This window comes from Dromiciops gliroides, chromosome 2 (genome assembly GCF_019393635.1).
Source record: "Dromiciops gliroides isolate mDroGli1 chromosome 2, mDroGli1.pri, whole genome shotgun sequence".
Classification (NCBI taxonomy): Eukaryota; Metazoa; Chordata; class Mammalia; order Microbiotheria; family Microbiotheriidae; genus Dromiciops; species Dromiciops gliroides.
Window position 1 is genome coordinate 674,955,794 of NC_057862.1, and position 12,430 is coordinate 674,968,223.

The window sequence follows — 12,430 nt, forward strand, 5'->3', positions numbered from 1 at the left end:
TTGCATCTTAAGGTGTTCTGAAACAGCTGGTGGCAGTTCAGGCTTTCTCTCAGCCGGCCCATTGTGAGGCCTGTTGGCTGGAAACACACTGCAGGGGGGCACCTCTTCCTATAGTTTTGTTTGTTTTTGCTAAAACCCTGTATCCCTTCTGCCCTGGTAAAATGTGCCTGGCACCAGGAGAGAATAAAAGGACTTAATCTCTTCAGCAACTACCAGGAAAGAGGTGGGTTAGAAATCCTCCAACCTCCTGGGATAGTTGTAAAAGTACCATCCTAGTTGTTTTGAGAGTTGGGTGGAAGGAGAAAAGTAAAAGTTTTTTACCTTAAAAAAAAAAAGGGCAGGGAGATCTCCTTAACCACAGGCACCATCTCTCTGTCCTTGGGAAAAGTGAAGACAATCAGGTGGGATGGAATGGAACACTACTGGGCCATGGCAAAAAGGTGGGTATGAAGAATTCAGAGAAAGTTCAGAAGATTTGCATGAACTGATGCAGAAGCAAGAGGACAACTTGCAGAGACCACAATAATATAAAGGAAAATAACTTGGAACATCAGAAAGCTCAGTGCCAGGACCAGTCTTGATTTTGGAGGACTGGTGATGACTATAGATACGAGATGAGGCAGGCATGCACCATCGGACATGGAAACGACACTGTTATGTTTCACTAAACTGATCTTGTTTGTTACAAGGGAGGGTTGGGTTGAGTGTGGTTGGGCAAGTCATGTCCCCCTCACTAGAACTCAGTTTCCCCATCTGTAAAAAGAGATGTACTAGGGGCAGCTAGATGGCGCAGTGGATAGAGCACCGGCCCTGGAGTCAGGAGTACCTGAGTTCAAATCCGACCTCAGACACTTAACAATTACTAGCTGTGTGACCCTGGGCAAGTCACTTAACCCCAATTGCCTTACCAAAAAAAAAAAAAGAGAGAAAGAGAGATGTACTAGGCAATCTTGAGCAACACTGCCTTCTTCAGGCCTCCCTTCTCCAGCCATACCTGTTCTTTGATGATACTCAGGGATGAACACCTCACACCTGGTCATACCCTTCACATGCCAGGGACTCTGAACCCCACTCTGCACCCCCTACTCCTGGATTTCTCGTTCTAATCCTCAACTCTCCCACCCCAAAACGTCATCGTAACTCCACAGAGACCTTCCCCTGAGCTCTCTGCACTGCCTGTTCTAAAAGCAACAGATTTCCCTTCATGTTAAATCTATTCTCCCACTCCTCCCTTCTATTAGCTCTTGCTGAAAACTGGCTCTCCCCTGATGACTCAGCATCTCTGCCCATCCTCTACAATACTGGTTGTACCTTCACTCATTCTCTTTGGCTCACTGGTCAAGGCAGGGGAGATGGACTTCCCCATTCCCCGTTCATCATTCAGTAACCTCTCTTCTTTTGAGGTTCATGTTATTCATATCTATACCACCACCCCTCAATCAAAATCCTGGTAGCTGTTGTCTACAGACCTTTCAAGTCACTCCTCTTCCTCAATGAGTTTGATACCTGGCTTACAATCTCTCTCTCTTCCCCAACTCCTGTCTTCACACTAGGGGACTTCAACATCTACATTAATTCTCCCCTGAATACCCTAACTGCTCTGTTACTCAACCCACTCTCCCACACGCTCCTCCTCCACCCCACCTTGGTCACACCTTGGATTTTGCCATCATCCATAAATATTCCAGAATTCTGAAATCCTCTTCTCCAACCATAATCTTGTGACATTTCACTTCTCTCTCTGCCTTCCCTTATATAACATGACACCTCATCCCTTGACCCCATGATTCTCTCCCAGGCCACCTCTCCTGCACTAGCCACTCTCTCTTCTTCTCCTTGCCTTGACTCCTTAATGAGCCAAGCCAACTCTTCACCGTCTTCCTTTTTTGAATCCCTATCCCTTTACTGTATGGCTGATTACACTCGGCCAAGCCTCAGCCTTGAATCACCCCCACCATTCATCACCTTCACACCCACACATGTTCCTGTTGAATAAAGGGGGAGAACATTATGCAGCCCTTCTGACTGGGACCACTATCCATTTACATCAATTTCAAACGGGCCCTCTGTGCTGCTGGGCAATCTGACCATTCTTCTCTGGTCATCACCCTCTCCCACTCTCCCTGGTGGCTCTTCCAAACCTTTTCATCCCTCCTCAAACCTCTCTCAGGAGAGACCCTGGACCATTCCTTCCTGCCTACCCGCATGCCCCAGTCTCCCTTTGCTTGACCCCTTCATCCCCACTATCCTCCTGTATGCCCTCTGTGACTCAGGTGCCTCCCTTTCCTCTTCCAGCCTCATGCTTCCACCAAAACCTCTCTCTTCAGAATTGCCGGTGATCTCTGAATCACCAAATCCAATGGCCTTTTCTCTATCCTCATTTTCCTTGACCTCCCTGCTGCCTTTGACACTATGGATAGATCACACCCTCCTCCTTGACACCCCTTTCTCTCTAGGTTTTTGGGACACTGCTCTCTCCTGGTTCTCCTCTACCTATCTAACTTCTCCTTTTGTCTCATTGGCTGGATCCTCCTCCAGATCACACCCTCTACAACCTAAAGTTATAGGTGTCCCTCAAGGATCTGCCCTGGTCCCTCTTCTCTCTATCCCACTCCACTGGGTGATCTCATCAAGCTCCCACGGACTGAATTACCATCTCTATGCTGATGACTCCCATCCACCTTTCGTGCCCCAGTGTCTCTGCTGATCTCTAATCTCACAACTCCAATGGGCTTTCAGGCATCTCAAACCGGAAGTCCAGCAGACATCTTCAACTCAATTTGTCCAAAATAGAACTTATTATCTTCCCCCCCAAACCCTCCCTACTTCCTACCTTCCCTGTTATTGTAGAGGGCACCACCATCCTCCCAGTGCCCCAGGCTCACAACCTAAAAGCCATCCTGGACTCCTCTCTCCCTCTCTCTCTCTCTCTCTCTCTCTCTCTCTCTCTCTCTCTCTCTCTCTCTCTCTCTCACACACACACACACACACACACACACACACACACACACACACACACGTGCCCCTGTCTCTCTGATACTTTCTCTGCCACCGCTCTGGTGCAAGCCCTCCTCCCTCTTGCCTTCAGCACTGCAAAGGTCTGATGGGAGTCAGCCTGGCTCAAGGCTCTCCCCTCTCCGCTCCATCCTCCACTCCCCCACTAAAGTGGTTTTCCTGAAGCTCAAGCACGATCATGCTGCCCTCACTCAAATTCCAATGGCTTCCTGTTGCCTTCAGGAGCAAATACAAAATGCTCCGCTTGGCATTCCGAGCCCTTTATAACCCACCCTCTCCTTCCTTTCCAGGCTTCTCACTCACTCACATTCTCTTCTGTCCAGTGACACTGGCCTCCTGGCTGTGGCCTAAAGAAGACCCTCCGACTCTTGGCTCTGGGTGTTCTCTCTGGCTGCCTCCCCTTCCTGGAAGGCTCGCCCTCCTCCTCCCTGACCACTGACCTCCCTGGCTTCGAGTCCCAACTAAAATCTTAACTCTCTACAGGAAGCCTTCCCCAGTCCCTTTTTTGTTTTCTGGGGGGTTTTTTTGGCTGGGCAATGGGGGTTAAGTGACTTGCCCAGGGTCACACAGCTAGTGAGTGTTAAGTACTGAGGCTGGATTTGAACTCAGGTCCTCCTGACTCCAGGGCCAGTGCTCGATCCGCTGCAGCGCCCCCTAGCTGCCTCCCCAGTCCCTTTTCATTCCAGTGCTTTCCCTCTTTTAATTGTTTCTTATTTATCCCGTGTATAACCTGCTTTGAATAGATATTTTGCATGCTGTCTCCCTACTGGATTGTAAGCTCCTGGAGGGCAGGGACTGTCTTTTGCCTCTTTTTGTATCCCCAGCACTGAACCCAGTGCCTGGCATATAGTAGACATTTAATAAATGTTTGATCGATTCCATCTCTAAATTCTGTAGCTGAATGGACCCTTTCCTTTGCTCTCTTCAGAAACATCTAACACAAGTCTAACCACTAGTCTTTGCTCAGTGTCCTTGTTAAAATTGCATTGTTGAGGGGGCAGCTAGGTGGCGCAGTGGATAAGGCACCAGTCCTGGAGTCAGGAGGATCTGAGTTCAAATGCAGCCTCAGACACTTAACACTCACTAGTTGTATGACCCTGGGCAAGCCACTTAACCCCCAATTGCCTCACTAAAAAAAAAAAAAAAAGGATAAATATAAAATTGCATTGTTGAAGTCCTGGGCTGACAGTTCAACAAAAACCTCTGGGAAGATTTGAGAGCAGGCAAAAGTTGGGTATATACCGAGATGTGCTCCAAAGAGATACATGAATTAAATGTAAAAGGTCACATCAAAAACAAATTAGAAGGGGGCAGCTAGGTGACACAGTGGACAAAACACCAGCCCTGGTTTCAGGAGGACCTGAATTCAAATCCGGCCTCAGACACTTGATGCTTACTAGCTGTGTGACCCAGGACAAGTCACTTAACCCTCACTGCCCCACCAAAAAAAAAAAAATAGTGTGGAAATATGTTTACTCTGATTGTACACATATAATCTATACCAGGTTGTTTGCTATCTCAAGGAGAAGGGAGGGAGAAAAATATGAAACTCAAAAATCTTACAAAAATGAATTTGTTTGCTTTTTTTTTTTTTGAAGTGAGGTGATTGGGGTTAAGTGACTTGTCCAGGGTCACACAGCTAATAAGTGTTAAGTGTCTGAGGTCACATTTGAACTCAGGTCCTCCTGAATCCAGGGCCGGTGCTCTATCTACTGCACCACCTAGCTGCCCCTAAAAATGAATTTTGAAAACTACCTTTACATGTAATTGGAAAAAAAAATACTATTAAGTGAAAAAAAAAAATTAGAGGAGCAAGGAAGAAATTACCTTTTGTAGCTATGTCTAGGGGAAGAGATCATGACCAACCAAGGGATGGAGAGGATTGTAGAAGATAAAAATGGTAAATGTTGATTAAATAAAATTTAAAAGTCTGTTTTTCTTTCACAAAAAAAACCAATGTGGTTTAAATTATAATTATTGGGGCAGCTAGGTGGCAGGGTGGATAAAGCACTGGCCCTGGATTTAGGAGTACCTGAGTTCAAATCCGGCCTCAGACTCTTGACACATACTAGCTGTGTGACCCTGGGCAAGTCACTTAACCCCCATTGCCCAGCCAAAAAATAAATAAATAAATAAATAAATAATTATCGTAGCAAGGGCTCACATGTGTGAGGGCCATTCCCTTGCATGGAGCGAGATGTCATTGTGTCATTGCTAGGTTGGGATACAGGAAGTGGAGGGCAAATGCTGCCACCTTGATCTCAGAGAGAAAGGATACTAGCTTAGAATTATTTCTATCTTTAAAAAAAAGAATTCTTTCTATCTGCTCCCCTAAATATTATTAGCTTAAGGGAGAAGGTTTTCAGGTTCAAGCTAACATCCTGTCACTATTCATTATTGGAGGGAAGCTTTATATCCAAGCTTTGACTCCCATCCCACCAAATACCTGTTCCACAATGAACAAACATATAGCAGAGCAGCTAGGTGGCCCAGTGGATAAAGCACTGGCCCTAGATTCAGGAGGACCTGAGTTCAAATCTGGCCTCAGACACTTGTGTGACCTTGGGCAAGTCACTTAACCCCCATTGCTCCACAAAACAAAACAAACAAACATATAGCAATTAGCCAAGAAACCTGTTTATCCAAATTGGTAGCAAAACAAAAACCAGAGAAAGTATACGTAGGAGACTAAATACCAGGCCATATAGAGTGAGGGAGTTCTCCCACTGGGTGCAAAATAACTCAGCTCAACCAGGAAAGAGAGTCCTAGATCTCACCCAAGGAGTAATTCCCTGAAGTCTCTAGAGAAGCAAGCTGGGGACAGCAACATGATGGAGAGGGCTGGCTGCTCTCATGCCTTCCTAGAGTCTTTCCTTCAGCATCCTGAAATGGAGTTTGTCTCATCCATCTTCCCTAGTTTGAAGCAACTGAAGTGACTCAAAGCTTGAAGAGAATTTGAGGAAGACTCTGGATCTCAAAGAAGGTTCTAAGCAAACTAAGGAGCACACCTCTCTCCAGTTTTTGACAATTCTACCCCACCCTTCATGCAGGCAAAGGATATTGATCCCCACTAATAAGGAAAGAATCTCATACTAATGGGCTTGGAGGCTGGGCTTATTCTAGAAAACCGCAAATTAAAATAACTCTAAGGTTTCCACCTCACACCCATAAGATTGTCAAAGATGATTTAAAAAAAAAAAGAAAATAGCAAATTTTGGAGAGGCTGTGGGAAAATGGAACTGTCCCAACAAGGTTAGAAGTCAGTCCGAGGTCATAATTATGGGTCAGGGCATAAATTTTGTTAAAAAAATGAAAATGGGGGCAGCTAGATGGTGCAGTGGATAAAACATCAGCCCCGGATTCAGGAGGACCTGAGTTCAAATTTGGCCTCAGACACTTAACACTAGCTGTGTGACCCTGGGCAAGTCACTTAACCCTCATGCCCCTACCCCAAATGAAAATGAAGAGAAAAGTGAAGTTAAAACCAGTGAGGTTTAAGACTGTGACCTTGATCTAATTAGCATTTTAACCAATTGAATTAACAACCCTTTTAGAAATTACCATGTAAATGGTTTTAAACCTGCTCTAGGAAGCGCCAGTGCTTATGGGTCCCCTTTTGGAGATGACTTACAATGAGCTTGTCAGAGTATCCAGAGTGAACAAAGATGCCAAACGCCAGAATACATCTTGACTGGGGACACGGCAAACATACCTTCCAATTTCTATCACCATCGGCTTCTTCTGCCGTGGCTATGGAAGGGAAAGGAACCAGAAATCCTGCTTTTCTCAAAGAATGACTAGAATGGACATGTGGGAACTGGCTGGGAATTATTGAGGAGGATCGAGGACTTCCTGGCACTCTTGGATGTCATCAGGTTGTCAGCTAAGGTTCCGGGTTTACCACCAGGGCCACTCTTGGAGCAGTATCAATAGGCAAGGAGCAGAAACAAGAAGAATGAATGAAGTGCAACTAGGCCCTGATCCACCAAGAGTTAGGGGAAGATTTGCCTTGGACGAGAGTAATACAACCTAGGCCTGAGTAGCCAGTAAGAAGGGAAGGTGGGAGAAGGGATTTAACATTGGTACTTAGGCCTTCTACCTAGAACCTTGCTCCAGATCAGATATTTTTTCAAGAACCGTAAAACACCTAGTGACTTAGCAGGCAATATCTCTAAGGCAAGGGTAGCTGGGTGGTGCAATGGATAGAGCACCGGCCCTGGAGTCAGGAGGACCTGAGTTCAAATCTGGCCTCAGACACTTGACACTTACTAGCTGTGTGACCTTGGGCAAGTCACTTAACCCCCATTGCCTCACCAAAAAGAAAAAAGAAAAAAAAATCTGTTACACACAGCCATCTTTTCCTTTTTAGTATATAATAAATTCAACATGTCACTTTCAAAGCTGTTCTGCTAAACAGGTGAGTCTTTAAGGCTATTCTTTAGATGCATCATTGGACCTGTGAGGTCATCATTGTAGGTACTCCTTTCATGGGAGCAGATTGAAATCCATCCATCCTGTGTGATTCTCCTCCTTGTTCTTCCATTAATCTTCCAGAAGAGGGTCTACCCAATGCTCTGAAAGAGTATCATCAAACTCAAATAGAAATGGGACCACTAAGCCATGCATAAGGATCCCTGCTGTGTTTTATAGTACTTTTATTGATTTTGTTAAACACTTCCTGGAAAGGCCTTTAGCTTAAAAGGCCCAAGTCTCCCACTGCATCCAGGGCCATATCCAGGCATCCTGATAAATAAAGATGGAGATGGAGATGGAGGTGGAGATAAGATATGTAGATATATAGATGTAGATATTATAAGATATAATGGGCTTTTTGTCAACGTCCAAAGGCCCCAACCAGAGGAGATTAATCTAGGCTGATTGAATTAAGTGAGACTGATTGAGAGTTATTGACATTGCTGATTAACCTACTTAAAGTTAATTTAATCAAAACCACACCTGGCCATCCCTTAAGAAGGTATTGTTCTCAGAAGCTAAGGACTTTGAACTCAACAAGGAGACCACCCTCAAGTCCAGTGAACCAATGTATTTGGGTGACAACCAATCATCTTGAAGGACTGCCTCTTCAGGGGGAGGGAAGCAGGAAGTGGGAAGGGCTGCTGGCTCTCTGGCTCTTCCTCTTTCGTTCTAAACCTTGAACCTCGTGTTGGTGGAAGGAGAAGAAGGTGGGCAGAATTGTAGAATAGATAGGCTACTTATTAACTTTCTGAACTCCACGTGTTCTCTCTTTACTATGCATTAATAAATGCTTAATACCCAAAGACTGGTGCTAAAAGCTTCTAATTTAAGGCAGCCACACATTTAGTTTTACTCGTTACAATAAAGATATAGACATAGACATAGACAGAGACAGAGATAGAGACAGAGACAGAGACAGATACAGATACAGATACAGATACAGATACAGATACAGATACAGATACAGATACAGATATAGATACAGATATATATAGATATAGATATAGACAGATATAGATATAGATATAGACATAGACATAGACATAGATATAGATATAGATATAGATATAGATATAGATATAGATATAGATATAGATATAGATATAGATATAGATATAGATATAGATATAGATATAGATATAGATATAGATATAGATATAGATATAGATATAGATATAGATGTAGATGTAGATGTAGATGTAGATGTAGATGTAGATGTAGACGTAGACGTAGACGTAGACGTAGACGTAGACGTAGACGTAGACGTAGACGTAGACGTAGACGTAGACAGACATAGACATAGACGTAGACATAGACATAGACAGACATAGACATAGACATAGACATAGACATAGACATAGACATAGACATAAATATAGATATAGATATCTTCCCACTGGACCCAGATGGCTCCAGAGGAGTGAGGCTGGTGACTTTGCACAACCCTGCCTTGCTTAAATCCAATTCACTGCAAGTCATGGCATCATCCCTGATGTCATAGTCCTCTTCAAAGGACAAACAACAACAACAACAAACAAGACAAAAATTTCCCAATTAAATTTTCATCTGATTCTTTCAACACTTGGGAGTCCTACCCTGTGTTTGACACCTCTGCTCTATGGGATTTCTTTGGGTTCTTCTAATATCTCATTAGAACCAGTGCAACGAAGGGGCTGTTGACCTGCCATCCATTACTCTTGATGTAGACTGACCTCCTTGTTCTCCTTCTGCATCTGTTCAACAATGTCTTCTAATATCATATCTTGATTTGACTCATCTTTGGTAATAGGCCACGGCTCCATTCAAACCTACCTTTCATCTTTCCAATCTCCTTTAGTCTATCTGTGATTTTACAGAGATCATAGTGTTCATGTGATCCTACAGCAGAACTGGGGAAATACTGCAATTCAGTCCATTTCCTTCTGTAAGGTCTCCCCCCCTTGGCTGTTACCCCACCCAATGGCCGGTCAGATCCCCAGAGGGCCAATGACTGCTCCTCACTTCAGAAGACCCTCTGAGAAGCTCCAGTTTCCAACCCTTTAGCTCATGAGCCTCCATGAAGTGTTCTTTCCCCAATATTGACCTACCAGTTGACATAAATTAGCTTCTAACAAGGGATATTGATGGAGAAAGTATAGAAAGGACAGCAGTCACAACTGTATCTCCCAAACTGGGGAGCACTCTCCCTTTTGTATGATATTCAAGGTCCCTGGGGAGAGCGAGCTCAAAATAAGAGAACAAAGGTACCAAGGCTTACATGTGAACTTCCATGTTGCTGGGAGGGTATGTTGTGACTTCCAGACTTGGGAAATCTTTTCTCCCTTCACATACTGACCACCAAGTTTGCTTTGGGGATAAACTTCGGGGATGAGAAAGTTACTCTCTTGCTTGGCCGGGCAGACTCCTTTCACAAAGTGACATCTAAGCTGGTGGGTGATTACACCACTGGTTTGGGTCAAGAAGGTGCCTCGGTTTCTGAATTGCCCCTAATCTGGCTACTATTCCCACCAGATGTAGGGTTCTGTCAGTGGGATTGGGGACTATTTTGATGGACCCCTCGGGCTCTCCAGCCACCTAGACACTCTCATCTCTGGAGACTTTTTGACCTCTGATCAAGAAAGAATAAATACAAAGGAAACAAAAACAACATGCATTTAAATATATATGGTGACCAAGCAGGACAATACATCATGCTCCTGCCCTTCCCTCCACCTGGCAGCTGGTAGCAATCTTCCTCCCTTGAAGCCACCAGGGCGGAGATCAAGTGGATCGTCTTGGTGCTTGAAATGCCCTCTTCCAACCCAAAGGCAATGAGGAAAAGCAAAAGACAAAGAAAATCAGCCTTCCTCTCTCAGAAAGAAACCTTGCTCCCAGAACATCTGAAGTTCTCCCCAAAAGGATTTTAGGATATTCAATCAACTGGAAGTCATTTCTCCATTTCGATCAATCAATAAAGATTTATTAAGTACCTACCACGTACCAGACGCTGTGTTGAGAAAGGGAAATGTAAAAAGAGGCAAGACTGTCACTACCCTCAAGGGGCTTACAATATAAGGGAGGACACAACTATGCCAACACACATACAAGATAAATAAGAAATAATTGACAGAGGGAAAGCACTGGAATTAAAAGGGACTGGAGAAGGCTTCCATAGAAGGTAGGATTTTAGTTGGGACTTAAAGGAAGCCAGGGAGGTCCATGGTCAGAGTGGAAGAGGGTTGGGATTTTTAAGACTATCACTTATGAGTCCCATCCGATGTGTTTCCCCAATTGCAATCAACCAGATGAAATCAAATATCCTCTTTTAAAAATCTGAACAGAAACATACACATGCACACAAGTATTTCCATATATAAAGCAGAACATAAAAAGGGTCTCCATCTCATATTCCTTGCTTTTCAGGAAAAAGATATAATAATAAATACAATATATTACTTTTAAAACTGACCTATTTCTCAGCTTCCTTCCGAATTTCTTTTCCTGTGAATTTTAGAAAAATCTTTAAATGCTCCTTTTTTCTGGCCCCATTCTCACTGACTCCCTTTCCCCTCCCAAACTCTCCTCTACAATGAAAAGAAAAATGACACAAAGGAAAAAACCCTTTGCAATTAATAGTCAACCTAAAGGAATCTGTATGTTGTTGTTCAGTTGTGTCCTACTCTTTGTTTTTGTTTTTTTGGGTTTGTTTTGGGTTTTTTTGGTGAGGCAATCAGGGTTAAGTGACTTGCCCAGGGTCACACAGCTAGCAAGTGTTAAGTGTCTGAGGCCAGATTTGAACTCAGGTGCTCCTGAATCCAGGGCCGGTGCTCTATCCACTGCACCACCTAGTTGTCCCGTGTCCTACTCTTTGTGACCCCATTTGAAGGTTTTTTTGGTAAAGATACTACAGTGATTTGCCATTTCCTTCTCCAGCTCATTTTACAGATGAAGAAACTGAGGCAAACTGAATTAAGTGACCTGCCCAGGGTCACACAGCTAGTGTCTGAGGCTGGATTTTAACTCAAGGTCTTCCTGACTTCGGGCCCGGTACACTATCCACTGTACCCCCTAACTGTCCAATCTCTACATTGGCCGTGTTCAAAAATATATGTCTCTGCACCCTGAGTCTATCATTTCTCTGATATTATGTGGATCACATGCTTCAAAATAAATCTTCCGGAGACATAGCTCGTAATTGCATTGCTCAGAATTCTTAAATCATTGAAAATTGTCCTTCTTTACAACATCGTCATCCTTGTACAAGTTATTCTCTTGGTTCTGCTCATTTCACTCTGCAACCATTTGCACCATCCTGGATTCTCCGGACGTGATTTCTTTCCTCATTACCTACACTGTAATAATGTGCTTCTTCATTCCTATGCCAGTTTGTTCTGCCTTTCCTCCGATTCATGGGCACCGCCTTAGATTCTAGTTCTTTGCTCTTTTCCACTCTTTTGATCCCCTCTTCAGGATCATGAAATTTGATCCGCCTCTTGGAATGTTAGCTACACTCCCCAGTGAACAGGAAGACAAGAGGGATGGAGAACTAGCCAATGGAGCAGAGAGATCTCATTCAGTATTTGTGGAGCTCATAACAGCTCTGAAGAAGAAGATTCAGATGAAGAAGAAGCTAATTGTGTCTTAGGGTAATGGGCCCGGGAACTCAGCCAAAGCTGTCCCAACCCTTTGGAGAGGGAAAAGTTAAGGCCTGGGCCATCCACAAGACAAGGAGTGGCATGAAAAAAGCCAGGACTTTGGGGCCAGTGATGACTGAGTTAACTTATGGTGCTTTGGGAACAATGGAGGAAGTGGTGACGTATGAAGCCAGATGAAACCCATTACCAGAGGACATGAAACCAGGGTTTTATATGTGAGGGCAACATATGGTACACATTATAAAGTGGATTGAAAATGTGTTCTACCATATACTTTTCTAGTTGACTTACTCTGTCACTCTACA